The sequence below is a fragment of the Amblyraja radiata genome, chromosome 49 (assembly GCF_010909765.2).
Source record: "Amblyraja radiata isolate CabotCenter1 chromosome 49, sAmbRad1.1.pri, whole genome shotgun sequence".
NCBI lineage: Eukaryota > Metazoa > Chordata > Chondrichthyes > Rajiformes > Rajidae > Amblyraja > Amblyraja radiata.
Genome location: NC_046004.1, coordinates 2,058,396 through 2,084,627, shown reverse-complemented (window position 1 = coordinate 2,084,627; position 26,232 = coordinate 2,058,396). Strand labels below are relative to the sequence as shown.

The following is a 26,232-nucleotide window of genomic DNA, read 5'->3' as shown; positions in this document are numbered from 1 at the left end:
GGTGAAGTGTGGCTCGTACATGAAGTGAAAGGGGATGTACTTTAAGCAACTCAGCGCGCACATGGACGCAATTACCACGGCGGCAGTCCTATTCGTGCAATAGACGAGTCTCAGCTTCGGGCAGCAAATGCTGACAAAACGGTCAAAGGTGAAGGACACGGTTAACCAGACGGAACAGTCCAGGGCGAGGATGCGCAGGTAAACATATGAAGGGCACATCGTGAAGCGGGAGAGGAAGGAATTATAGGTGTAGGGAATATAGACTTCTTTGAGCAACACCTGTAAGATGACCACGAGCAGATCGGCCATTGCCATCGCAACCATGTAACGGGTGATTCCTCTGGTGAGACCGCACTTTCCCCGGTACAGGATCGCAGCTGTCATCACGTTAGCTGGAGAAAGAATAATGTTCAGCAAACTAACCAGTTAATCAGCAGCCAAGTATGGAGCGACGGCCTCATTGGAGCGGATACTTTACAAATGAAAACCCAAAACCGTAGAGAACAGGAACAGGCCATTCCGCCCTATATATCAACACCGAACATCATGCCTTTGCCTGCACGCGCGCCATCATATTTTACTCCCTGCATATCGATGTGTCTCTCCAAGAGCCTCTTAAATGCCACTATCATATATGACTCCAACACCGCTCACAGTAGACAAAAGTGCTGGAGAAATTCACCGGGTGCAGCAACATCTATGGAGCGAAGGAAATAGGTAACGTTTCGGGCCGAAACCCTTCTTCAGACTTCAGGGGGGGGGGGGGGGGGGGGGGGGGGGTGGAGGAAAAAGGAAGAGGAGGAGCGCGAGGGCTGAGGGAGAGCTGAGAAGGGGAGGAGACAGCAAAGGCTACCGGAAACCGGTGAATTCAATGTTTATACCAAAGAGGTTTATACCACTAGGGTGCAGACTGCCCAAGCGGAATATGATGTGTGGCTCCTCCAATTTCCGGTGGTGTTCACTCGGGCCATGGAGGAGGCCCAGGACAGAGAGGTCGGATTCGTAATGGGAGGGGGAGTTGAAGTGCTGAGCCACCGGGATATCAGGTTGGTTAATGCGGTCCGAGCGGAGGTGTTCGACGAAACGATCGCCAAGCCTACACTTGGTCTCACCGATGTAGATCAGCTGACATCTAGAGCAGCGGATTCAATAGGAGGGAGCGCTCTTTGCAGAAAGCAGACAGGGGGGGGGGGGGAGGAGGGGGGGGGGGTGGAAAGATGTGGCGAGTGTTGGGGTCACGTTGGAGGTAGTGAAAATGACGGATGACTATTTGTTGTATGTGACGGCTGGTGGGGTGAAAGGTGAGGACTAGAGGGACTCTGCCCTTGTTACGAGTGGGGGGATGGGGAGGGAGAGCAGTGTTACGGGGTATGGAAGAGCTCACGGTAGCATGTTCAGGCACCCACCACGCTCCATGTTAAAAAAGACGATTCCATATATCTCCTTTATACCGTGCCACACTGCGCAACATTTTACACAGATAAATAGTGGGTTCCGAGGGTCCTGGGTATGCAAGGAATGGACGCAGATGCATTGGATGCAAGATATTAAGTTGATTTGGGGACATCGACATTATGGGGGAGTAGGATCCTTTCCTGTCCTGTCCTGTCCTATTTTCTGTATTCTAAGTTCTATATTCGGGGGGGGGGGGGAGTTATGGTCACTTTGACGTCTGTCCTCGGTGTCTTTAAGTCATTCTGCGCGGCGGAGGTTTAAAGGATCATGCCACCTGGAGTTCAGTAGTTACAGCGTCCGGTAGACGTGCCTGGTCTTGCAGCGCTGCCACGTGCGCGGGACCTGCAGACGCCGCCTGTGTTTGTTACCAAATATCTTCAGGTATCACGGCCACAGGGGGCTTCATATTCCTAGCACACTGTGGTTTTGCTGAGTTTTACTGGCTGCAATACACGTAATAACGTTGCCCACAGCCAACGATGAACCATGATGTGTTCCACCTTTCCTTGATCATCGTTGCTGGCTGTGATCTGTCTTTCTGCATACCATTAATTAATTTGTTCTATGTACCTTCGCATATTTCTCCCCTGACTCTCAGTCCGACCCGAAACGTCACTAATACAATTTATCGGGCACGGATTGATCGGATCAATCACGGCCACCGAGGTTCATCCGTTCCCCAGAACCGCTGAGCTCGATAGTCAGCAGCTTAAACACATTAGTCTGAAGAAGGGTCACGACCCGAAACGTCACCCACTCCTTCTATCCAGTGATGCTGCCTGTCCCGCTGAGTGACTCCACAATGTTGTGTCTATCTTCGGTTTAAACCAGCATCTGCAGTTCCTTCATACAGCTGAAACCAAGGTTTCTTTGGTGGAAGACGACTAACACGCGGGATACGGACGAGGACATTTTGACCAGGGAGCGAGTGAGATGACGAGAAACAGGATGATTAGAAACAGACTCTAGAACGACATAGGCTACTATAAGGCAGGGAAAGGAAAGACGAATGGACACATGACACGAGCAGCAGTGAGACTGCTGAACCCAAGCGGGAACAAAGGTTAAAGTTATATCAGAACACAGAGCACGTGGTATCATTGAGAAAAGCTTCAACACGTTGAACAATGTGAAAGGATTTACCAGGAATTCCAAACGCCGCCAGAATCGGATAGGCGATCTCCTTCATGTACAGAATCGGAGCCCGCTCCATTCTAGAGCTTTCAGCAGCGCTTTCGTGTGGAGTGAGGAGAGCGGCTCGTATCCTCAGTAATACTCGCTGAAATCCCCCGCTGGGAACGAGCCATGGCATTAGTCACAGGCTGTTTAACAAACATGTTTTTTTCCACACAAATAATTTAATGTCAACAATCTCACGGGGGGGGGGGGGGGGGATCAGCGCAAGAGGAAAAATGAGCGAGTAGAGGAGGTGGCAGGCGCATTTCTGTTACTTTTCTGTATCCAAAATTCAGTGTAACGGACTTCTCCTGTGGTGAGAATCGCTTCACTCACAGGGCAGGTGGAGGTTGAGGTATTGAACACATGGATGTACAAAATAAAAAATATCCGAAGTAGAGATGGTTAAAAGCTGCAAATTCTCCGAATTATCACAAGCAACTTCTTCTGGTCCACCCTTATTGAAGCAATAGCTACTAAGGCACAACAATGCCTCTACTTCCTCGAAAGGCAGTCCCCAACAACTCTCACGAACTTCTATAGATGTGCCATAGAAAGCATTTTATCGCGATGAGTCATAGCATGATTTGGGAACGGCTCCGTCGAAGACCGCAACAAATTGCAGTGAATTGTGAACGCAGCCCAGACTATCACAAAAACTAACCTCCATCCCATTTGGGAACCTTTAAACTAACCATGTGTATGATTGAAGCAACAAGACAGAGTAAGGGAAAGTATTAAGTAATTGGAATATTATTTTGATTTATTGTCACATTCTTCGAGTTAATCGAGTTGGCGTATTAACGAGGGGTCTGAGATCATCCACTGACCCATGAAAAACGCTGCGCAGAAGGGTCCCGACGAAACATCATCTGGCGATATCCTCCACAAATGCTGCCTGCTCCGTTGGGTTCCTCCAGCAGTTTATGTTATCCTCAAGGTTCCAGCGTCTGCATTTCCCTACATGCTGCTGCCACCGTCCTGGCCGGTGCAGGAAGTCCTCGGCGGGAGGAACTCCACTTCCGGGTTCTGAAAGTTGAACAACTGCAGTACAACCGAGGGGCTGATTTTTATTTTCACCGAGCATTTCAGAAACAACCGCAATGCAGGCAACCAGGTTGCGATTTGTTAGATCCAGTAAGCATGCAGGTACAGATCGAGTAAAGATGAAAGTAAGCATGCAGGTATAGCAGGCAGTGAAGAAGGCAAATGGCATGTTGGCCTTCAAAACAAGAGTTGAGTATAGGAGCAAATAAGTATTTCTGCAGTTGTACAAGGCGCTAGTGAGACCACACCTGGAGTATTGTGATCAGTTTTGGTCTCCAAATTTGAGGAAGGTCATTCTTGCCATTGAAGGAGTGCCGCGTAGGTTCACTAGGTTAATTCATGGGATGGCGGGACTGTCATACGTTGATAGAATGGAGCGGCTGGGCTTGTACACTCTGGAATTTAGAAGGATGAGAGGGTAACTTTTTGAAACATATAAGATTATTAATGATTTGGCCACACTAGAGGCATGAACCATGTTCCCGATATTGGGAGAGTCCAGAACCACGGCCACAGTTTAAAAATAAGGGGTAAACCATTTAGAACGGAAATGACGAAACACTTTTTCACACAGAGAGTTGTGAGTCTGTGGAATTCTCTGGCTCAGAGGGTGGTGGAGGCCGATTCTCTGGATACTTTCAAGAGAGAGCTAGATAGGGCTCTTAAAGATAGCTGTGTCAGGGGATATGTGGAGAAGGCAGGAATGGGGTTCTGATTGTGGATTGTCAGCCATGATAACATTGAATGGCGGTGCTGGCTCGATGGACAGAAGGGCCTACTCCTGCAACGATCGTCTATTGTCTATCTATTGTCTATTGTCATAAGAGGTATTTAATGTGAAGCTGGGTAAAGATCGAGGAATTCAGGGCAATGGGGAACAGGCACGGAAGAGTAGATGAGCCCAGTGTCGACCAGCCGTGATCAACTTCGATGGTAGGATAGCCGTAAGCGGCCGAGTGGCCCACTCCTGCTTCTCGGTGCTCAAATTGTTGACGACGAGTGTACAATTCAAAATGAACTGCAATTCCAACAGCGATGTTCTGGTATCGGATTCAGTGTTTTTAAACTAGTAACATGGAACGCAGAGAAGTATGACACAGGAACAGACCACGTGGCCCACAGTATTTGTGCCGAACATGATGTCAAGGGAAACTAATCTCATTCATATCGACAAAATATACCTACGTCATTCCTTGCATATCCACGTGCTTATCCAGACGTCGTTTTGAATACCGCTTTCGTAGTAGAATCCACATCACTTCGCACTAAGGGACCCACCGCACACTGTTTAACAGGCCCCGCACATCCCAATTCAACCTCGCCTTTCACAGCTTGACGTTATGACATATACACTTTGACACTTCCACAGTGGAGGAATTGTTCTGACTGTCTATCCTATTGTAACGTGCATTGACTTTGAATGCAGAGAGTGCTCGATGCCAATGGTTATGTTTCTAGTGCAGCTCAACGTGAGAGCCCAGACATTGGCAATGATTCATTATTGTAACGGGATACTTTGTGTGTGCGCTATCCTGTCAGGTCTTACCATTCAATTATACAATAAAACCTTACACAAATACAACAGATGTGACAAGAGAAATATAACCAGAGTGCAGAATGTACTGTTAAATTGTTACAATATTACAGCTGCAGAGACAGTGAAGATTTCAGAAAGCTAAACATCCCGACAGGTAGTTTGGGAGTTCAAGACTACATCAACAGCGATGCAAGATGTATTGGACACGGAGAGGGGTTTTGGTGTTCCTGTCCACGGATGCTTGAAATTCAGGACAAGTAGGTCTGGGAGAGGAAGGGCCACAAAATATTTATCTTTACCGACCCGCGACGTTACTCTTGAATTGGCGCTGAGTGGATCCCAGAGCATTTGCCGAACTTGATAGAAATAAGCTATCAAACGACAGAGGGAATTGTAGCGTGTATATGTTGAAATCCTGAGCAAAATACAAAGTGGTGGGTAGACTCAGCGGGCCAGGCAGCATCTCTGGAGAGAAATAGACAGACGACTTTTCGAGTCGGGTTCCAACGCGTTCACCGGGGTAAAATCTATGTTCTCCCGTTCAACGAGTCCGCTCTAACCGCAAGTGGGGGCATGGGACGGTGTGTTTTTCTGATGGGAATAGAGAGAATAGCTGTGTTGTATTCCAACCTCAGCAATCGGCTCAATGCCGCGACCGTTTCGTGGGTTTAATAATAAAACGAATGAGACTTTTAATCCTGTTCTTCCACTCCTGCCTGAATGTGCTTTGCGTCATTGCGCAGATACAGGTGTTGGCGCAGGGGCTGACCGAATAAGCAAGACCCCCACCTCATTTGCTATGTTCGAGGGACTTGTTAGATCAGAGCCGACAAAATTAATTGTAATTCGGGTACAGATGAAAGTCACCCCTCCCGTCGTCCACAGTAATGTGGTGGTGCCGGATACGGTGAAGAGTAAGACGATGGATTTGCGCCGATTCTCCACCTCGGCGACATTGCCTTCCAGTCCTTTCAAGCGCCGGCGGACCCTACTAGCCGCTATGATGTTCCTGGCCGTCATCCCGTTCAGAAGCAGCGTTAAGACGAAAGGGAGTAAGTAGAGATAGATGTTACACATCCAAGAAAGAGCCACCCACCAGATGGAAGTGAAGTAGAAGGGTTTGGGCCGGCACCCCTAGTTCACATTGTCCATGGTCGTGGCTCGTACATGAAGTAAAATGGGATGTACTTTAAACAACTCAACGGCAACAAGAACACAATGACTGTGGCGGCCGTCTTATCCGTGCAATACGTGAGTCTCAGCTTCGGGCAGCAAATGCTGACGAAACGGTCAAAGGTGAAGGATAAAGTTAACCAGACTGAATAGTCCAGCGTGAGGATGCGCAGGTATACGTACGAAGGCAACGCCGTGGTGTGGCTTAGGTAGGAGTCAGGGTTGTAGTAAACGTAGACTCATTGGAGCAATACTTGAAAGAAGATGACGACCATGTCAGACATTGCCATCGCCACCTTATAACGTGTGATTCCTCTAGAGAGTCCGCACTTTCCCCGGTACAAGACCGAAGCCGACTGCAGAAGACAGAATTTAGAGGAGAATGACCATGTAGTTCACCGACTCTATTGTCGTCTCTATTATACTAAATAGAGACGACAAAGGCTGCGTTTGGACCTCATTAGAGAGACCGGCTTAGTGGCGCAGCTGGTGGACCCGCTGCCTCACAGCACCAGCGTCAGGAATCGATCCTGGTCTCGGGGGCTCGCTAAGTGGAGTTTGCACGTACTCCCTGTGACACATGCGTTTCCTCCTGATGCTCAAATATCCTCCCACTTCTCAAAAAAGTGAACGTTTGTTGGTTAATTGGTCTCCATGAAAATCGTCACCAACGTGTAGGGAGGGGATGTCAAAGTAGGATTATATTAAAGTAGCGCGAACAGGTTAGCATGAACAGGGCCAGTTTCAATGCTGTGAGGCCAAGTTGAACTAAATCACTGCGTGGATCGTAATTGCCACATACACTGTAGTGGCATTTAACAGGATAAGCATATGGATATGCTGGCTATGGCTGCATGTAGGTTATGTGCAGGTAGATAAGAGATGGTCTTGGCATTAAGTTTGACGCACATTCTGGGCTGAAGGGCATGTGCTTGTGCTGTACTATTCTATGTTCTGGGCTCTGGAAACTGAAGGACATCTTTCTGAATTATACCACAATATTTATTCGCGGGAGGCTTTCAATAACACCGTCACCGATCCATGAAGGAAATAATATAGCGAATGGGCTGCATAGTGAGAAATTCATTATTAACTTCAGATGGAAATTAGGGCTTGAATTAAGTTTTCTTTCTTCAGTTTATTTCTTCATGCTCTGCGTGGTCTGTCTGCCAACTTGTGAACGAAATAGTCATTCCTCCAGGGCTGCAGCTACATCGGCAGCTATGCAGTTGGATGTACCAGTGGACCAAATCCTCAAGGCAGCAGGATGGTCAGGGGAAAAACATTCCAACTATTTTATCATAAACCAGTCATTAAACCTGGAACGTTTGCAGAAACAATTTTAAGTTCTGTAATTTAATTTACCCCATAAATAGGGGCTATCATTTTGTGTTAATCAATTCATGGATTTCAATGTCGGATTCATGTCTAAAATATGTTGACACAATTCCTCCTACAGTCATTAAGGCAGATGTGATGCATGGACTCGTTTCCACGGCATGAAATCACAGAGCTTTGACATCTTCACGTAGTCACTCACGTGACTCCGAAGTAAAATAGTAAGATTAAACGAGAACTTATCAGTTCGAAGTTTGATCGTTATTTTATGAGGAGTATATTGAGGGAATACGTGTCCTCCGCTCCCACCCATGACCATATACTCAACTGGTATTTTTTCCCTAATCTTACTATGTTTAGTCATTACAGTTATCTGTGATTTCACACCGCTGCTTTGAAGAAAACACGCATGCGTCCTGGCGGGGTTCTTCACGTATTCCCGCAACGTACTCCTCATAAAATAAAGATCAAACTTCGAACTGGTAAGTTCTCGTTTAATCATAATATTCTATTACTCCAGAAGTGAAGGGCAGGTGGGGGAGCGCCTAAGGCAATTACACCCCTTCATTTGATCAATACAGGGGACAAGGGTTTGGCTTAATCATACTTAGATCTGTCAAGAAATAAAAGGCAAACAATATCAAATCTCAAGTCTTTTCATTTCGAGATACAGTGTGGCAACGGGCCATTTGGCCCACCGAGTCCACGCCGACCAGCATTCACCTGTATACAGGCACTATCCTACACACTGGGGACTTTTTACCAAAGCCAATTAACCTCCAAACCTGCACGTCTTTGGAGTGTGGGAGGAAACCGGAGCACCCGGAGAAAACCCACGCGGGTCATGGGGAGAATGTACAAACTCTGCACAGACAGCACCCAGGTCAACGGCGTTGTGAGGCAGCAATTCTACTGCTGCACCACCCTACCTTGTTGGGAGAAAATACTTAAAAAGCAGCAGTATATTTTTGACAATTTCCAAATGAGAGTTGTCTATAGTCAAAACGTGTGTAGTTTGTTCATGGCACATAAATACCTCTGCTTTATCAGTTTCACGCTTAACTCTATAAACCTAAAGACTCCACTGTCGAATGCAATTCAATATTTCACAAATCTGAACACCTTAACAGACAGATATAAAGCACACAGAGGGATTACTGGAGTGCATTTTCCCTTCGTGGTCCATGAGGAATCAGTGGAAGTGGCAGAGGGTTGTTCTGATGTTCTAAGCCATGCCAATCCAGATATGATTGAATGACGAAGAGGACTTGATGTGCCAAATGGAGAAGGAACATCTCATTGGGTTTTAAAGTCTGCAGAGGGCTAACATACAACTTCTTTAGCATCAAGTGAATTGATCGGCATGGTGGCGCAGCGATAGACTAAGAGTTGCTGCCTTACAGTGCCAGAGACCCGGTTTCAATCCTTACTATGCGTGCTTGTAGTTTGTACGTTCTCCCTGTGACCCGCGTGGGTTTCCTTCGGGTGCTCTGGTTTCCTCCCACATTCCAGACATGGGCCAGTTTGCAGGTTAATTGACATCTGTAAATTTCCCCTAGTGTGAAGGATATAGGACTAGTGTACGGGTGATCGTTGGTTGGCATGGACTCGGTGGGCGGAAGGGCCTGTTTTCACGCCATGTCTCCAAAACAAACTATTGCCGTTACCTCGTTGGTCTCAGTTTAACATTGCTTGTGAAAGTCAGCAAAGTGCAAGATTCTTTCTATAGCCCTCAGACCAGTGAGCCCATGTGTTCATATCTTTAACCAGACAGTCAGAACCTTGTGTAGTTTAGTTTAGAGATACAGCACAGAATCAGGCCCTTCTGCCCACCGAGTCCACGTCAACCAGCGACACCCGTGCATTAAACTACACCGCACACACTAGGGACAATTTATGTTTATACCAAGCTAATTATCCCACAAACCTGCTTGTCTTTGGATTGTGGGAGGAAACTGAAGATACCGGAAAAAAAACCCACGCGGGTCAAGGGGAAAACGTACAAATCTGTACTGACAGCACCCGTAGTCAGGATCGAACCCGGGTCTCTGGCACTGCAAGCAGTGTAAGCCAGGAACTCTACCGCTGCGCCATCGTGCCCGCCCCTTTTTCCCAGGACAAAGATAGAATACTAGAGGGCATAGCTTTAACGAGAGTGGGGCAAAGTTTAAAGATGTGTGGAGCAAGTTATTAGAGGTTGGAGTGCACCTTGAGTGTGTTGTCAGTGGTTGTGGAGGCAGATACATAAGTGTCATTTAACAGGTTTTTGGATAGGCAGGTAATGGAGGGATAATGATAACGTGCAGGCAGATAAGGGTTGGCAGTGGTGTCATGTTTAGCACAGGCATTGTGGGCCGAAGGGCCTGTTCCTGTGTTGCACTGTTCTATGTTCTATACCTCAGGTTATCAATCTTTAACTTTAACAAAGGGTTTGGTGGAGAAGGGAATGAGATGAGTTAAGACAAGCTGATTTGGACTTTCGAGATATAGCGTGGAAACAGGCCCTTCGGCCCACAGCTACCGCACTGACCCGCGATCTCCCCGTACGCTAGCACTACCCTACGCACTAGGGACAAGTTACACATTTTCTAAAGACAATTAACCAAGAAAACCTGTAGGTCTGTGGAGTGCGGGAGGAAACGGAGCACCCAGAGAAACCCCACGCTGTCACAGGGACAACGTACAGGTAGCACCCGTAATCAGGATTGACCCCGGGTCTCTGGCGCTGTAAGGCAGCAACTCTACCGCTGCGCCACCGTGCTGCCCAAATAGTTGCACATCAGATTAGACACGTTAGGAAGAAGAACGTGTACAACATTGTAGATACAATTGCGGAGTTTGTTTACTTCAGGCATATATACATGCTAGACGCAGCTGTTCTTGCAACAGATTGGTAAAAGGAACCCTAAGAAGGAAAACTAATCATTCACTCCTCCTGCCACCATTAACCATGGCAAGTAGGATAGGAGGCACAGGTCAGTGGGACCGAATGGCCCGATTTGCACAAATTAAATGGAGCAGTTTACTGAGCCACCAAACCCACAAAGTGTCTCAACCTGAAAACTCACCCATTCTGTCTCTCCAGAGATGTTGCCTATCCCGCTCAGTTACTCTAGTACTTTGTGTCTCTCTCTGGTGTAAACCAGCATCTGCAGTTCCTTCCTACACATTTTGAACGTGGTTTGAATGTTTGCCTCATGCATTCCAAAATATTTGAGGCCTACATTACTGCTTCAGTTCGAGCAGAGAATTCAGTTTCTACTTGGCACTTGACCAAAAACCAGAAAGTATTTTACTTGTCTAAATGTCTCACCCAGGCAGGCTAGCTTTTAAAATAAGCCTGCATTATTCAATGTGGTTTAAGTGGAAAGCTACAATTCTGAACTACCATTAATCCTGTATTATTCACTAATGGCTGCATGCTACACTTGAACGTTTTATCTTCTTAAAAACATCTGTCACTTACACAGAAACTTGAGTGTAACTACTTGGGAATTTTCACTGAACCTTGGCTTACAGCACAAGACCCTGTCTTGAGCATAACTCTCGGATATAAGCAAGTACATCACAGAATTTCCCCTGCAACCACAGGAGATGCAGCACCTGTCCCTACGCAACAGACAATAGATAATAGACAATAGGTGCAGGATAGGCCATTCCTGCCTTCTTCCCATATGCCCTGACTCCGCTATCTTTAAGAGTCCTATCGTGATCTCTCTTGAAAGTATCCAGAGAACCAGCCTCCACCGCCCGCTGAGGCAGAAAATTCCACAGTCACAACTCTCTGTGAGAAAAATTGTTTCCTCGTCTCCGTTCTAAATGGCTTACCCCTCATTCTTAAACTGTGGCCCCTGGATCTGGACTACTCCCAACATCGGGAACATGTTTCCTGCCTCCAGCGTGTCCAAACCCTTAACAATCTTATATGTTTCAATAAGATAGTCTCTCATCCTTCTAAACTCCAGAGTGTACAAGCCCAGCCGTTCCATTCTCTCAGCATATGACAGTCCCGCCATCCCGGGAATTACCCTTATAAACCTACGCTGCACTCCCTCAATAGCAACAATGTCCTTCCTCAAATTACGGGATCAAAACTGCACACAATACTCCAGGTGTGGTCTCACTGGGACCCTATACAATTGCAGAAGGACCTCTTTGCTCCTATACTCAACTCCTCTTGTTATGAAGGCCAACATGCCATTCGCTTTCTTCGCTGCCTGCTGTATCTGCATGCTTACTTTCATAGACTGTTGAACAAGGACCCCTAGATCCCTTTGGCCTTCCCTTTTTCATAACTTGACACCTTTAGATAGTAATCCGGTTTCCTGTTTTTTATACCAAAGTGGATAACCTCACATTTATCCACATTAAACTTCATCTGCCATGCATCTGCCCACTCCCCCAACCTGTCCAAGTCACGCTGCATTCTCATAGCATCATCCTCACATTTCACACTGCCACCCAGCTTTGTGTCATCTGCAAATTTGCTAATGTTATGCCCCTGTCCCACTTAGGAAACCTGAACAGAAGCCTCTGGAGACTCTGCCCCTCACCCAAGGTTTCCGTGAGGTTCCCGGAGGTTTTTGTCAGTCTCCCTACCTGCTTCCACCACCTGCAACCACCTGCAACCTACGGGAACCGCACGGAAACCTTGGGTGGGGCGCAAAGTCTCCAGAGGTTTCTGTTCAGGTTTCCTAAGTGGGACAGGGGCATTACTTTGAATCCCTTCATCCAAATCATTGATATATTGTAAATAGCTGTGGTCCCAGCACCGAGACTTGCGGTACCCCACTAGTGATTGCGTGCCATTCTGAAAGGGACCCGTTAATCCCTACTCTTTGTTTCCTGTCTGCCAACCCATTTTCTATCCATTTCAGCACTACACCCCCAATACCATGTGCCCTAACTTCGCCCACTAATCTCCTATGTGGGACCTTATCAAAAGCTTTCTGAAATTCCAGGTACACGACATCCACTGGCTCTCCCTTGTCCATTTTCCTAGTTACATCCTCAAAAAATTCCAGAAGATGCCAAGCATGATTTCCCCCTCGTAAATCCATGCTGACTTGGGCCGATCCTGTTACTTCTATCCAAATGTGCCGCTATTTCATCTTTCATAATTGACTCCAGCATCTTTCCCACCACCGATGTCAGGCTAACTGGTCTATAGAAACATAGAAACATAGAAAATAGGTGCAGGATTAGGCCATTCGGCCGTTCGAGCCTGCGCCGCCATCCAATATGATCATGGCTGATCATCCAACTCAGTATCCCGTACCTGCCCTCTCTCCATACCCCCTGATTCCCATAGCCACAAGGGCCACATCTAACTCCCTCTTAAAGATAGCCAATGAACTGGCCTCAACTACCTTCTGTGGCAGAGAATTCCAGAGATTCACCACTCTCTGTGTGAACATTTTTTTTCTCATCTTGGTCCTAAAAGATTTCCCCCTTATCCTTAAACTGTGACCCCTTGTTCTGGACTTCCCCAACATCGGGAACAATCTTCCTACATCTAGCCTGTCCAACCCCTTAAGAATTTTGTAAGTTTCTATAAGATCCCCCCTCAATCTTCTAAATTCTAGCGAGTACAAGCCGAGTCTATCCAGTCTTTCTTCATATGGAAGTCCTGACATCCCAGGAATCAGTCTAGTGAACCTTCTCTGTACTCCCTCTATGGCAAGAATGTCTTTCCTCAGATTGGGAGACCAAAACTGCACTCAATACTCCAGGTGTGGTCTCACCAAGACCCTGTACAACTGCAGCAGAACATCCCTGCTCCTATACTCAAATCCTTTTGCTATGAATGCTAACATGCCATTCACTTTCTTCACTGCCGGCTGCACCTGCATGTCTACTTTCAATGACTGGTGTACCATGACACCCAGGTCTCGTTGCATCTCCCCGTTTCCTTATCGGCCACCATTCAGATAACAGTCTACTTTCCTGTTTTTGCCACCAAAGTGGATAACCTCACATTTATCCACATTATACTGCATCTGCCATGCATTTGCCCACTCACCCAAACTATCCAAGTCACCTTGCAGCCTCCTAGCATCCTCCTCACAGCTAACACTGCCCCCAGCTTCAAGTCATTTGCAAACTTGGAGATGTTGCATTCAATTCCCTCGTCCAAATCATTAATATATATTGTAAATAGCTGGGGTCCCAGCACTGAGCCTTGCGGTACCCCACTAGTCACTGCCTGCCATTCTGAAAAGGACCCGTTTACTCCTACTCTTTGCTTCCTGTTTGCCAGCCAGTTCTCTATCCACATCAAAACTGAAACCCCAATACCATGTGCCTTGAGTTTGTGTATTAATCTCTTATGTGGTACCTTGTTGAAATCTTTCTGAAAGTCCAGATATATCAAATCCACTGGTTCTCCCTTATCCACTCTACTAATTACATCCTCGAAAAATTATATAAGATTCGTCAGACATGATTTACCTTTCATAAATCCATGCTTACTTTGTCCAATGATTTCATCACTTTCCAAATGTGCTGCTATCCCATCTTTAATAACTGACTCTAGCAGTTTCCCCACTACCGATGTTAGACTAACTGGTCTGTAATTCCCCGTTTTCTCTCTCCCTCCCTTCTTAAAAAATATTTTATAATTCTTTATAATTCCCTGTTTTCTCTCCCGCATTTCTTAAAAAGTGGGATAACCTTAGCTACTCACCAATCCACAGGAACTGATCCTGAATCTACTGAACATTGGAAAATGATCATCAATGCATTCACTATTTCTAGCGCCACATCCTTAAGTACCCTGGGATGCAGACCACCAGGCCCTGGGGATTTATCAACCTTCAGTCCCATCAGTACACCCAACACCATTTCCTGCCTAATGTGGATTTCCTTCAGTTTCTCCGTCACAACAAATCCGCTGGCCACTAGTATATCACGAAGATTGTTTGTGACCTCCTTAGTTAAGACGGATCCGAAGTACCTGTTCAACCCATCTGCCATTTCCTTGTCCCCATAATAAATTCACCTTTTTCAGTCTTCAAGAGTCCAACTTTGGTCTTAACTATTTTTTTCCTCTTCACATACTTAAAGAAGCTTTTACTATTCCCCATTAAATTCTTGGCTAGCTTACCTCGTACCTCATCTTTTGTCCCTGTATTGCCTTTTGAGTTATCTTCTGTTGCTCTTTAAACAGTACCCAATCCTCTTGCTTCCCGCTCATCTTTGCTCCGTTGTAACTCATCTCTTTTGTTTTTGATTTAAATCTTTGTATTTGAATTTCACAGCAATTTACATACATAGAATGATAACAGACAGTGACAGTCAAGGCATAATTGTGCAACAGTATGTAAGCGACCCTCAAAGCCCTTACCCTTACCCGCCTTCAACCCATCCGAATCAGGTCGGAACCAAACGGGGACAAACAACACTCACATATGTACACATCCGCACAAATATGGTAAGATAACAAAAAAAAAGTACTTTAAAAAAAAAAACAAAAAAAAAAACAAGGGTTTACTAATAACAGTAAATAAGTAAGTAATTGAATAAATAAGTGTGGGGAGGGGGGGTTAGGGGAGAGCAGCTGCAGTAGAGCAGAACAATGGTGGAGAGCACTCAGTCCTCTTCCGAGTCCGGGGTCAAGTTGAGAGAGTTAACACGTTCCAAGAAAGGGTTCCATGTATCTAGGAATGTCTTGGTAGAACCTTTGAGAGAGAACCTAAGTTTTTCTAGCTTTAAATTGTAAAGCACCTCCTTAATCCAGAGGGCGTGTATCGGGTGACAGGTGAGCCTCCAGTTAAGCAAGATAAGTTTCCGGGCTAACAAGGTTGTAAACGCTAGGACCCGTTTCACCGCAACAGAGAGGTTGGTGTTGGGAGGGGTACCGAAAATGGCTGACAGTGGGTTTGGAGGAATAGTCTGGCCGTAGGCTCTGCTTATCACTTCGAAAGCACTCCTCCAAAAGGCTGCTAGCTTAGGGCATGACCAAAACATATGGCTATGGTTGGCAGGAGATTGATTACATCTGTTGCAGGTGGCCCTAACAGCGGGTAAATTCTAGATAATCTTGCATTTGTGTAGTGGACTTTGTGAAGGACTTTGCATTGGATTAGGCCATGACGGGCACATATGAAGGAAGAATGGATCATATCCAAGGCAGGGTCCCATTGCTGGTCTGTTAGTTTCGTATTCATCTCACCCTCCCACGCAGCTTTTAATGAGGTATGAGGTTTCAATATAACCGACCCTAGCAAGTTATACAAAACTGAGATGCATTTCTTCCGGTTAGGATCTAGAGCTAAGATGGTATCGGTTAGGGTTTCAGGGGGGCGATTTGGGAAATGGGGGAATGTCTTCCTCACAAAATCCCTAATCTGGAAAAAACGAAACAAGTGGGAGTTTGGGAGGCTATAGTTGGACGAGAGATCCGCAAAGGACGAAAAGATGCAATCCTCGTATAGGTTTTTGATACTACTGATACCGTTGCTATGCCAGGTTTTAAATGTGGGGTCTGTACTTGAAGGTTTAAAGATGTGATTTTTAAGCAGTGGGGTCAAGATGGAAGGGCCTTGTAAACCGAAGTTTTTCCTGAGTTGATTCCATATCTTGAGCGAGAGGGACGCAATTGGGTCTGCACCCACAGATGTTATAGGAAGGGGGAGTTGGGAGCATAGGCTAGACCGCAACGGGAAACGTGAACTCGTCTTTTCCATGTGTACCCAGGTCGGTAAGTGGTCGCAATCATCATTCATCCAATACAGGAGTTTTTGCAAGTTAGCTGCCCAATAGTATCGCCTAAAGTCAGGAAGTGCCAAACCGCCGTCACTCTTAATAGACTGCAGTATCGCCTTTCGGATTCTAGCCGGTTTGCTACCCGATAGAAATTTAGATATTGTCCTTTCTAATTTATCAAAAAAAGATTTAGAGATAAGTATAGGGACGTGCTGGAAAATATACAGGAATTTGGGTAGGACGACCATCTTGACCAGATTTATCCGGCCCACGAGGATAGCGGTAAAACTGACCAGCGGTCAAAATCTCTTTATGCTTTCTCAACCAGAGGCATAAAGTTTGTGCGGAACATATCAGATAAGGGTGTTGTGATAAAGACGCCGAGGTAGCGAACCCCGTCCTCTGCCCATTTGAATGAGGTTAAAGAGCCAGGGAGCTGCTTAGCCAATGAGTTAATCGGTAATAGCTCACTCTTTTGGTAGTTAAGTTTATAACCAGAATACGCGCCAAACCGTTCTAAAATATTCGTAATCACAGGGAGAGAGCTAACTGGGTTCCAGATGTACAGGAGCAGGTCATCCGTATACAATGAGACTGTATTAGTTGTGTCGAACAGTGTAATACCTTTAACGCCCTTCTCTGATCGTAACCAGACCGCCAAGGGTTCTATCGCGACAGCAAACAGGAGTGGTGATAACGCGCAACCCTGTCTGGTACCTCTCTGAAGGGGGAAGTGGGGCGACAGTGTGCCGTTTGTTTGTACTGAGGCCACCGGGGACGAGTATAATAGACCGACCCAAAGAATAAAACTGTTACCGAGGCCAAACCTGTCCATCGCCTCATATAGGTACCTCCACTGGACCCTGTCGAAAGCTTTTTCGGCGTCGAGGGAGACCACTATCTCCTAGGTCTCACTACTCGGTGAATGGATGATGTTAAGGAGACGCCTAGTATTGTGGGAAGACTGTCGGCCTGGTATGAACCCTGTTTGATCTAACGAGATAATAGAGGGCATCACTCGTTGAAGCAAGGGCTTTAGAGAGGATTTTGAGGTCCACATTCAGGAGTGAAATTGGTCTATAGCTACTACAAAGCAGGGGAACTTTCTCCTTTTTAAGAATTAGGGAGATAGTAGCCCACGACAAGGTGGGCGGTAGGCGACGATGTAAAAACGCCTCATTGTACATATCTCTCAGGACTGGTGCGAGGAGAGCAGAGACAGCTTTGTAATATTCTACAGTGAAGCCGTCAGGGCCGGGTGACTTTCCGCTTTGCAGCGATGTGATGGCTGCTTGGACCTCAGCAACAGTTATGGGACCACCCAAGTCTCTCGTGGCTTCATCGTCAATTCGGGGAACGTCATACTACTAAGCGGCCTTTTCACGGGGCGACTTGACGCAAGAGTTAACCAGAGTTTAACATCGTGGGAACCTCGTGCGATAACAGTACGGCATTCGTGGACCACCGTGGACCACCGTAGCGATAACGGCAGGTAATCGTGTATCTTGGTCACTCGGGAGAAAATTCAAGAAAGTTTGAATTTCTCCAAGAGTGACTTGTACACTTGTGGTTGAGCATTGCAACATTATATGAACGTAGTGGCCAGTGCGATATCCGTAATAACTCTTGCGGGTACCGTGGGAACTCCTGCGAACGGTGAACCCGGAAGCTGGACAGAGGGGACAGAAGGTGAGTAAAAATTGTCTTCTGTGGGATTGAATTTAAAAAATAAATAAAAATAAAGATTTGCATCCGCATATGGACATCAACTTATTCATGAGTTATGTTAATGAGATTCAAGAAAATAACTATAATCTTTAAAAGGGACTTTAAAAGGGACTTTACTGAAAGGTTACGCATTTTTATGGTCCGTGAGAAATTTTTCACATGTACTTCTTTGAGAGATACAGCTCGGAGTCCTCGCCGACTAGCGATCGATGCCTTTCCGAAGCAGGGTCCGGAACGCTACCAATCAATGTTCTCCAGAGACCCGTGTAAGGAGTGAACTGCACATGCTGGTTTAAACCGAAGACAGACACAACACGCTGGAGTAACTCAGCGAGTCAAGCAGCATCTCTGGAGAAAAATAGCTGATGTTTCCGGACGAGACACATCTTCAGACTCAATTCCGATTAGGATGTCTGAAGAAGGGTTCCGATTCGAATCGCCACCTATTCTTTTTCTCCAGAGATATCGAGACCCTTCTGATATGCTGCCTGTGGTCGATAAATGCGTAACCTTTCAGTAAAGTCCCTTTTAAAGTCCCTTTTAAAGATTATAGTCGAGGGAGAGGAGGGGGAGACAGATGGGGGTGTCTTCATTTACTGGCGGCGGGTGTCTGTCACTGAAACAGGCAGGTGAGATTTCACATCCACCTTGTGTGTGCCTCTCTCTCTCTCTCCCTCCCTATTACACAGGCTGAGAGACTCTGCCTCTGTGAGTGTACGTCTCTTTCTCCCCCTCTCCCACACACAGGAAGACCGAGGTACTGTGCTCAGTCCATCTGTGTCTCCCACATACACAGTAAAACATGTCTCCAAATGAGCCAATTCAACCAAGGGAGGATATTTATAGTGTGTGAAAAAAAAAGTTTTATCGTGCGAGACTCGTGCTGGACCACGACCACTTCACTCTGGTGACATCTTGCGTCAACTCGCCCCGTGAAAAAGCCCCATAAGCATGTCACCTGCAGTGGGAGGACAATCGGAAGCGTATAGTTCAGCGTAGAATTTAGCAAATGCTTCATTAATTCTAAGAGGATCAGTATGAATCTCCCCTAAGCTGGATCTAATGGCTGGAATTAGCCGTGAAGTCGTCTCGGTTCTGACCTGTTGGGCCAAAAGCTTCCCAGCTTTATCCCCAGATTCAAAAAAGTGTTGCCTAGATTTAAGCAGTCGTAGCTTGGCTTTATTAGTAGACGTGAGGTCAAAGTCTGTTTGTAACCTGAGGCGTTCACTGTAAAGGTTAGGGTCTGGGTCAGATGCACATTTGTCATCAATGTCCTTTATTTTTTGTAACAGGTCTGCCGTTTGGGACGCCTCTTGTATTTTCAGGTTGGAGACAAAAGAGATAAGTTGGCCCCTAATATAGGCTTTTGAAGCTTCCTTCTTTCTGTGACCTCTTTCTATGTCCGGCGAGTCATTCAGCTCAAAATATAAGGTGGTTTGGGAGTGCAAGAATTGCATGTAGTGAGCCTGTGCTAATAATGAGGAGTTGAACCTCCACTGTTTAAAGGGGTTAGTTCGTTTACGAAAGTGGAGATCGAGGGAGGTTGCAGCGTGATCTGATATTACGATGCTATGATACTCGCTGGATTTGATTTTGGAGAGCAGTCTGTTATCTAAGAGAAAGAAGTCTATACGGGTATAGGTACGGTGCACGTGGGAAAAAAATGAAAATAATTTAGTCGTGGGGAATGTAAATCTCCATGGGTCTGTGAGCCCAAGTTGTTTGGCAAAAGCATGCAGAGTCTTACCTGATTTAGTTAAAGTAGAGGCTTTGTTCGAAGATCTGTCCAGTATAGGGTCTTGGACCAGATTAAAATCTCCACCCACAATGATGTGGTAATTTTCAATATTTGGGGGAGATGTAAAACATTTGGTTACAAATGAGCTGTCATCCCAGTTGGGACCGTAAATGCTGGCCAATTTGACAGGTGTGTCTTGCAGTTTGCCAGACACCATGACAAAGCGGCCAGCAGGATCCTCCACAGTTTTCTGTGGTTCGAACATAACGTTCTTAAGAATCAGGATAGCAGTACCCCTAGCCCTATCATTAAATTTCGAGTGAAATAAGCGGCTAATCCAGCCTCTCTTAAGCCGTGTTACCTCTCTGTTGCGAAGGTGGGTCTCTTGAATAAAATATATATCGCCTTTGAGCTGTTCCAAGTGGGCCAAGATCCTGTCAGTCTTGGTAGGACTTCCCACCCCCCCCCCCCCCCTCACGTTCCACGAGACAAATCTAAGAGCGTCGTTTGTGTTAGCCATACTTAACTATATCCAAGCGAGTGGGCAGAGCACTGTAGTACTGCAAGTCGAAACGGAAGAGCGCATCGAAGCCAGCTGCCGATAGTGGGGATGTGGGGGGGGGGGGGGGGGGGGGGGGGGGAGAAGGAGTGCTAATAAAAAATATATATATACATACACACGTATACACACAACAAACAAGTGGGACACATATCACTTAACCATCTTTCAAACCGGAGTCCTCGGACCTGAGATCCCCCATGTCCCATCTGAACCTTGCACCAAGGTGCGTTGTCCTCGCATCCGCGTGGAGATATCCGTTCTTAAATCCCAATATTTCCGCCTCCCAAAGCAACAAATTCGCTCAATGTCAGTAAAGTAACATAAAATGAAATAAGTGTAGTAATAATAATAATAACAATGATAATAATAATTTGAAAAATAGAAAGTAGAAATAAAGTAAAATAAACATAAATAAATAAAAACAAAGTTGAAATAATTGCCATAATAGTTGCACTGCCAATGTCATTGCTAACACTAATGGTAATGATAGTAATGATGATAGTAATAATAAGACAACGCAAATTAACACAATGGTGATACTGAATAAGCAAGCCAACGTATAAGTGGAGCAAGAATAGCTTCCTTTGGTATTACATAGTATATCTTAAAATCGACAAGGTATAAAGAAAGAGTTAGCGTTAGAGAAGTTAGTAAGTTGCAAACTGGGCACTTGGATTAAAGCGCAGGGCAAAAGAACATCAATTAAGTATTGTTAAACAAAAACGCTGTAGGAGCAGATTGGTATAACACAGCCTTGGCTGTAATGAGCTCTGATCAGCCCCAGACAGTCCGCTAGGAAGACTAGTGTAAACAAACTAGCCGAATGCTGGCAGCGTTAGCAGCTAGCTGCTGAAAACAAGAAGGCAGAGACCAGATCACGAACCACAACGTGGGTCCCTTAAGCCCAATGTTATAGCATGTGCAGGTGAGGAACCTTTTAAGTATGATTACACATGAACATTATAAGGAAAAGTTGGTATAAGATAGTCACGAATCGTGGTGAATTCTTACCAGCCTCATACATTTCAAGACAGGGGTCTAGTACAATCAGCAAGGCCGAGCGCTGGCAATGGCTAGTTGCTAAGAACAGTCAAGCTAAAGTTAGTCCATAGTGTAACCGTAGATTTACCGGACCCCTGTGCCACTCGGATATAGACGTACCGAGCGAAGTCAGTCGTCTGTGGGTCCCGGTCTGCGTCGACGGTAAAATGAGATGAAATCCTGAGCGTCCTCGGGAGATGTTAGTCGTCGCCTCTTTCCTTCCCCGGCCATGATGAACAGCTTGGCTGGATAATGAAGGGAGGGTTTGAGACCCAGGTTGTACAGCTCCTTCATAACGCCTCGGTACGCGGATCGTTGTTCAACTATCTCGGGACGGTAGTCTTCGAAAATGTGGATCGGGATATCCTGGTACTTCAGCTTACCCCTCTGCCTCCGAGCCTCACGCGCCACAAACTCGCGGGTCTGGTATCTATGGAATCAGATCACAACTGTCCTGGGTTTCTCACCAGGGCTTGGCTTGGCTGTTAGCGTACGGTGGGCTCGGCCTAGCTCCGGGGCTGATTCCAGTGTGTGTTCGTCAAGAGTCTCGAGCAGGAGTTGAGAGAAAAAAGTTGTTTGGGGGCCTTCGATGTTCTCGGGGAGACCGACTATCCTTATGTTATTTCGGCGACTCCTGCCTTCCAGGCCGATAAGCTTAGACTTTAGCTTGGCGTTCTCTTCGGTCACCGTAGTTAGCATTCTCGCTATAGCTCGCATATCTTGGCTGGTGGTATCGGCACATGACTCTAATGACGAAAGACGGTGTTGGTGATCTAAAATTGTGGTCTGGATATTGTCCAGCTTCGTTTCCAGTTTGGAGAACGCTGCGTTGAATTCTGCCAGTAGTGACACCTTGTGCTCTGTTAACATGGCTGCTAGCGTGGCCATGCCGGTGCTGGTCGTCGGGTCTTCCGTCTTTTGCTCCTCTTTCTTTCCTCTGCCTGGCATCTTTAGGTCAGGACTGTCTTATGAAGAAAGACTGGATAGACTTGGTTTATACTCTCTAGAATTTAGGAGATTGAGAGGGGATCTTATAGAAACGTACAACATTCTTAAGGGGTTGGACAGGCTAGATGCAGGAAGATTGTTCCCGATGTTGGGGAAGTCCAGGACAAGGGATCACAGCTTAAGGATAAGGGGGAAATCCTTTAAAACCGAAAAACTTTTTTCACTCAGAGAGTGGTGAATCTGTGAAACTCTCTGCCACAGAGGGTAGTTGAGGCCAGTTCATTGGCAATATTTAAGAGGGAGTTAGATGTGGCCCTTGTGGCTAAGGGGATCAGAGGGTATGGAGAGAAGGCAGGTACGGGATACTGAGTTGGATGATCAGCCATGATCATATTGAATGGCGGTGCAGGCTCGAAGGGCCGAATAGCCTACTCCTGCACCTAATTTCTATGTTTCTATGTTTCTATGTTTACGGCGTGGACAGGTGCTGTCAATGGTGTTTAAATATGTATGGGTAGTTATAAAACTTAGGGTGAGCTATAATAAAAGTTGGAGGTGAACAGGTCGGGACCGTGGAAAAGTACGACTACTCCAACATGTCGCCCCCAGCTTGTGAATGTTAACTCCTAATTGGAGGAGCAATACGCATTGCAAAGATTGTAGTTGGACACGGGCTTAATACTAACCTGTATCTCAATCAACGATGTGAGATGACGGGGATTTCACGTGGCGGGATTCGCTTCGTTCACTGGGCGGCCGATGTGTTGGATGTAGGAGGAAACATATTCTGTGCTTTATCACATTTATACCCAAGTAAAAGAGAATAGGATATTTCACAATGGTTTGCTCAGGTTGTTTCTTTTGCTGTCCAATATGAATGCTTGATGTTAAACTCAGGGGAAATTAGCATGAAGTCTTTGTAATAGATGTGCGGTTATAAATTCCACATCTCATATTGATGTCACCTCAAAGTCAGAATTAGAATTTTTCCTCCCTTAAGCAATTTCATGGGACGATTCTCCTCAGATCTCTTATTTTGCGACCGATTAACTGCTTCAATTGAATGATAACATTGAGCTGAAAGCCACAAACCTGTTGCAAATCATCTCCTGCATGCGGAGTTCCCGATATGGCCGCCTGTATATCGGCGTGACCAAGCATCGGCGACTTATTTGCTGAACACCTGCGCTCGATCAGGCAACGTCTAATGGACATTCCGGTTGCTTCCCAAACTGACCTTTTTAGTTCCGGCCCTGCTCCATCGCTAGACGGAGGCCACACGCCAACTGGTCATAGAGTCCCGTTGCAAGGAAATTGACGCTTTGGCCTAAACTGCCCTTGCTGACGGCAGTGCCCCATCCGCACTAGTCGCCCCTGCTCGTGTTTCGCCCATATCCATCCGAATCGGTCCTTTCCATGCACCTGTCGAAATGTCTTTGATATGATGTAATAATATCTGCCTCACCTACCCCCTCTGGCAACTCATTCAATATACCCACCATCCTATGCGTGAAAAATGTGTCCCTCAGATTCATATTAAATATCCCCCCTCTCACTTAACGGCAAAGTCGTCTAGTTCTTGATTCCCCTTGTCTAGGTTAACGATTCTGTGCATCGACCCTATTAATTCCCCTCCCGATCTAATACACCGCTGAAAGATTACACTTCATACTCCTGGGCTCAGAAAAATACAGCCCTGACCTGCCCAACCTCTCCCTATAGCTGGGAATTTAGGTTCTGCTAACATCCCCGTAAATCTTCCTTGAATTATTTATTTCTTAACGCCATCTTTCCTATAGCAGGGTGACCAAAACTGAGCACGATACTCGAAAAGTGACGTCATTAACCTTATAGAACTGTAAAATAACATCTTACCTTCTATGGTCAATGCTCTGACTGATGAAGACCACTGTGCCTAAATACTTATTTTCCCCTCCATCTGACTGTGGCGCCACTTTCTCGGAACTAGTACCTGCACTCCAAGATAGCTCTTCGCCACAACACTCCCTGGAGCCATATCCCTGCCCCGGTTTCACTTCTCAAAATGCAGCACCTCACTCATATCTGCATTAAACACCACTAACTGTTCCTCAGCTCACTTGCCCAACTGCGCAAGAAACTGCTGTTATCTTTCATAACCATCTTCGCTATCTACAATACAACCCACTTGTATGAATTCGCACATTCACTAATCCTACCATGTCCATTTTCATCCAAATATTTCATACAAACAACAAAGAGCTTTGGGCCCAGCAGCGATAGCAGAGGGACACCACTGTCACTGGCCTCTAGTCCGCGAACCAACTTTCCAGCAACACCCTCTGTTCCGTTTTCCATGATGCCAATATACCCTCCAGTCGGCTAGGTTTCCCTGGAGTCTATGCGATCTAACGTCTCAGAGTAGATCACGACACGGACTCTCATCAAAAGCCTTGCTGAAATCCAGAAAGGTAGCGTCTGCAGCTCAGTCATCATCCCGTTTTTTGGTTATATTTTCACAAAAGTCAACAGGACTCGGGAAACACGGTGTTCCTCGTGCAGTACCATGGCGACTATCCCTAATCACCCTTGTCTATCTGAATGCATACATATCGTATCCAGTTACGTGCCTACCACATATGTTACACTAACTGAACTATAGTTCCCAGGCTTTTCCTTGCAGCCCTTCTTAAATTGTGATACAAACATTAACCACCAGTCTTCCGGCATCTCACCCCATTTAATTATGATGTATATAACTAAGGCATGTAATTTATTCTCTGGCTTTCGACCGCGTCCTCAGATCTATCTGATCAAACCCAGGAGATATGTCTACCTTCAGACGCCTTAATTACTCCTCGACCGTAATATCGACTGCCCTCAAGACACTGCCATTGGCTGCCCCCAATATTTACAGTTGTTGCTGCTTTCTCTACGGTTAAAACATAGGACAAATACTCATTGAGGACATTGCCATCTTTGCTTTGGTTTTTCTGGGACCATATTCTATTTCCAGTTACCAATTTTCCCTTAATGACCACACACATTATTTTGATGTTGTTTGATATTATCTGCTAACGTTATCTCCCGCCTCCTTTTTGCCCTCCTGGTTTCTTTATTAAGTCTGTTCGTCAGTTACCAAATTTCCTTGAGGAATATACATGATGCCAGCTCCCTTCCTATACCCGTCCCATGCCTCCTTCATTTTCCTGACCAGAGCCTCAGTTTCTCTCATCACTCATGCTCACCTGTCTTTCCCTTCCGTATAACAGGCACATGCATGCCCTGAACTCCAGTTTTCACACCATTAAAGCATCCCATGATTTGGACGCTCCTTTGCTTGTAAAAACCTAGTCGGATCAATTTGTGTCAGTTCCTGTCTGTGGGTACCATCAAAGTTGCGCCTGCCCCAATTCAGAATTTTAACTCGCGGGCCTGCCATGTCGTTACCTACAGTTATCTCAAAGCTAATATGACAGTGGTCGCTGGTCCCAACAGAGTAGACCAAGAACACATTAGGCATTATCGTTTCCAATTTCCGAATAATGTCCACCTGTCCACCTTATTGTAATGCACTCATTGGGAATTGAGGATTGAAAATTTGATGATATTGTTCGATGCCAATGGTTATGTTTCAATGTAGTGCACAGATCAATGTGAATCATTGGTTATAGTAGTGGTTTATTATCGCCACGGGATACATGTTTGCGTGACATCCGGTTATGTCATACAATTCATGGGTACCATCAAACCAAAAATAAATACAATAGGTCGAGCGAGGAGAAAGATCAACAGCGCGGGAAA

At 45.9% G+C, this 26,232-nt stretch overlaps 1 long non-coding RNA gene across 1 annotated transcript in view; it reads right to left on the bottom strand.

Moving 5' to 3' along the window:
• Window positions 1–23,805: 23,805 nt before the first annotated feature.
• The window catches only part of LOC116968988, a 10,689-nt gene continuing 8,262 nt past the window's right edge, over window positions 23,806–26,232 (bottom strand). Inside the window, exon 3 of the long non-coding RNA XR_004410580.1 lies at window positions 23,806–23,883. This is a non-coding gene — a long non-coding RNA (uncharacterized LOC116968988). The remainder of the gene's footprint in view (window positions 23,884–26,232) is intronic.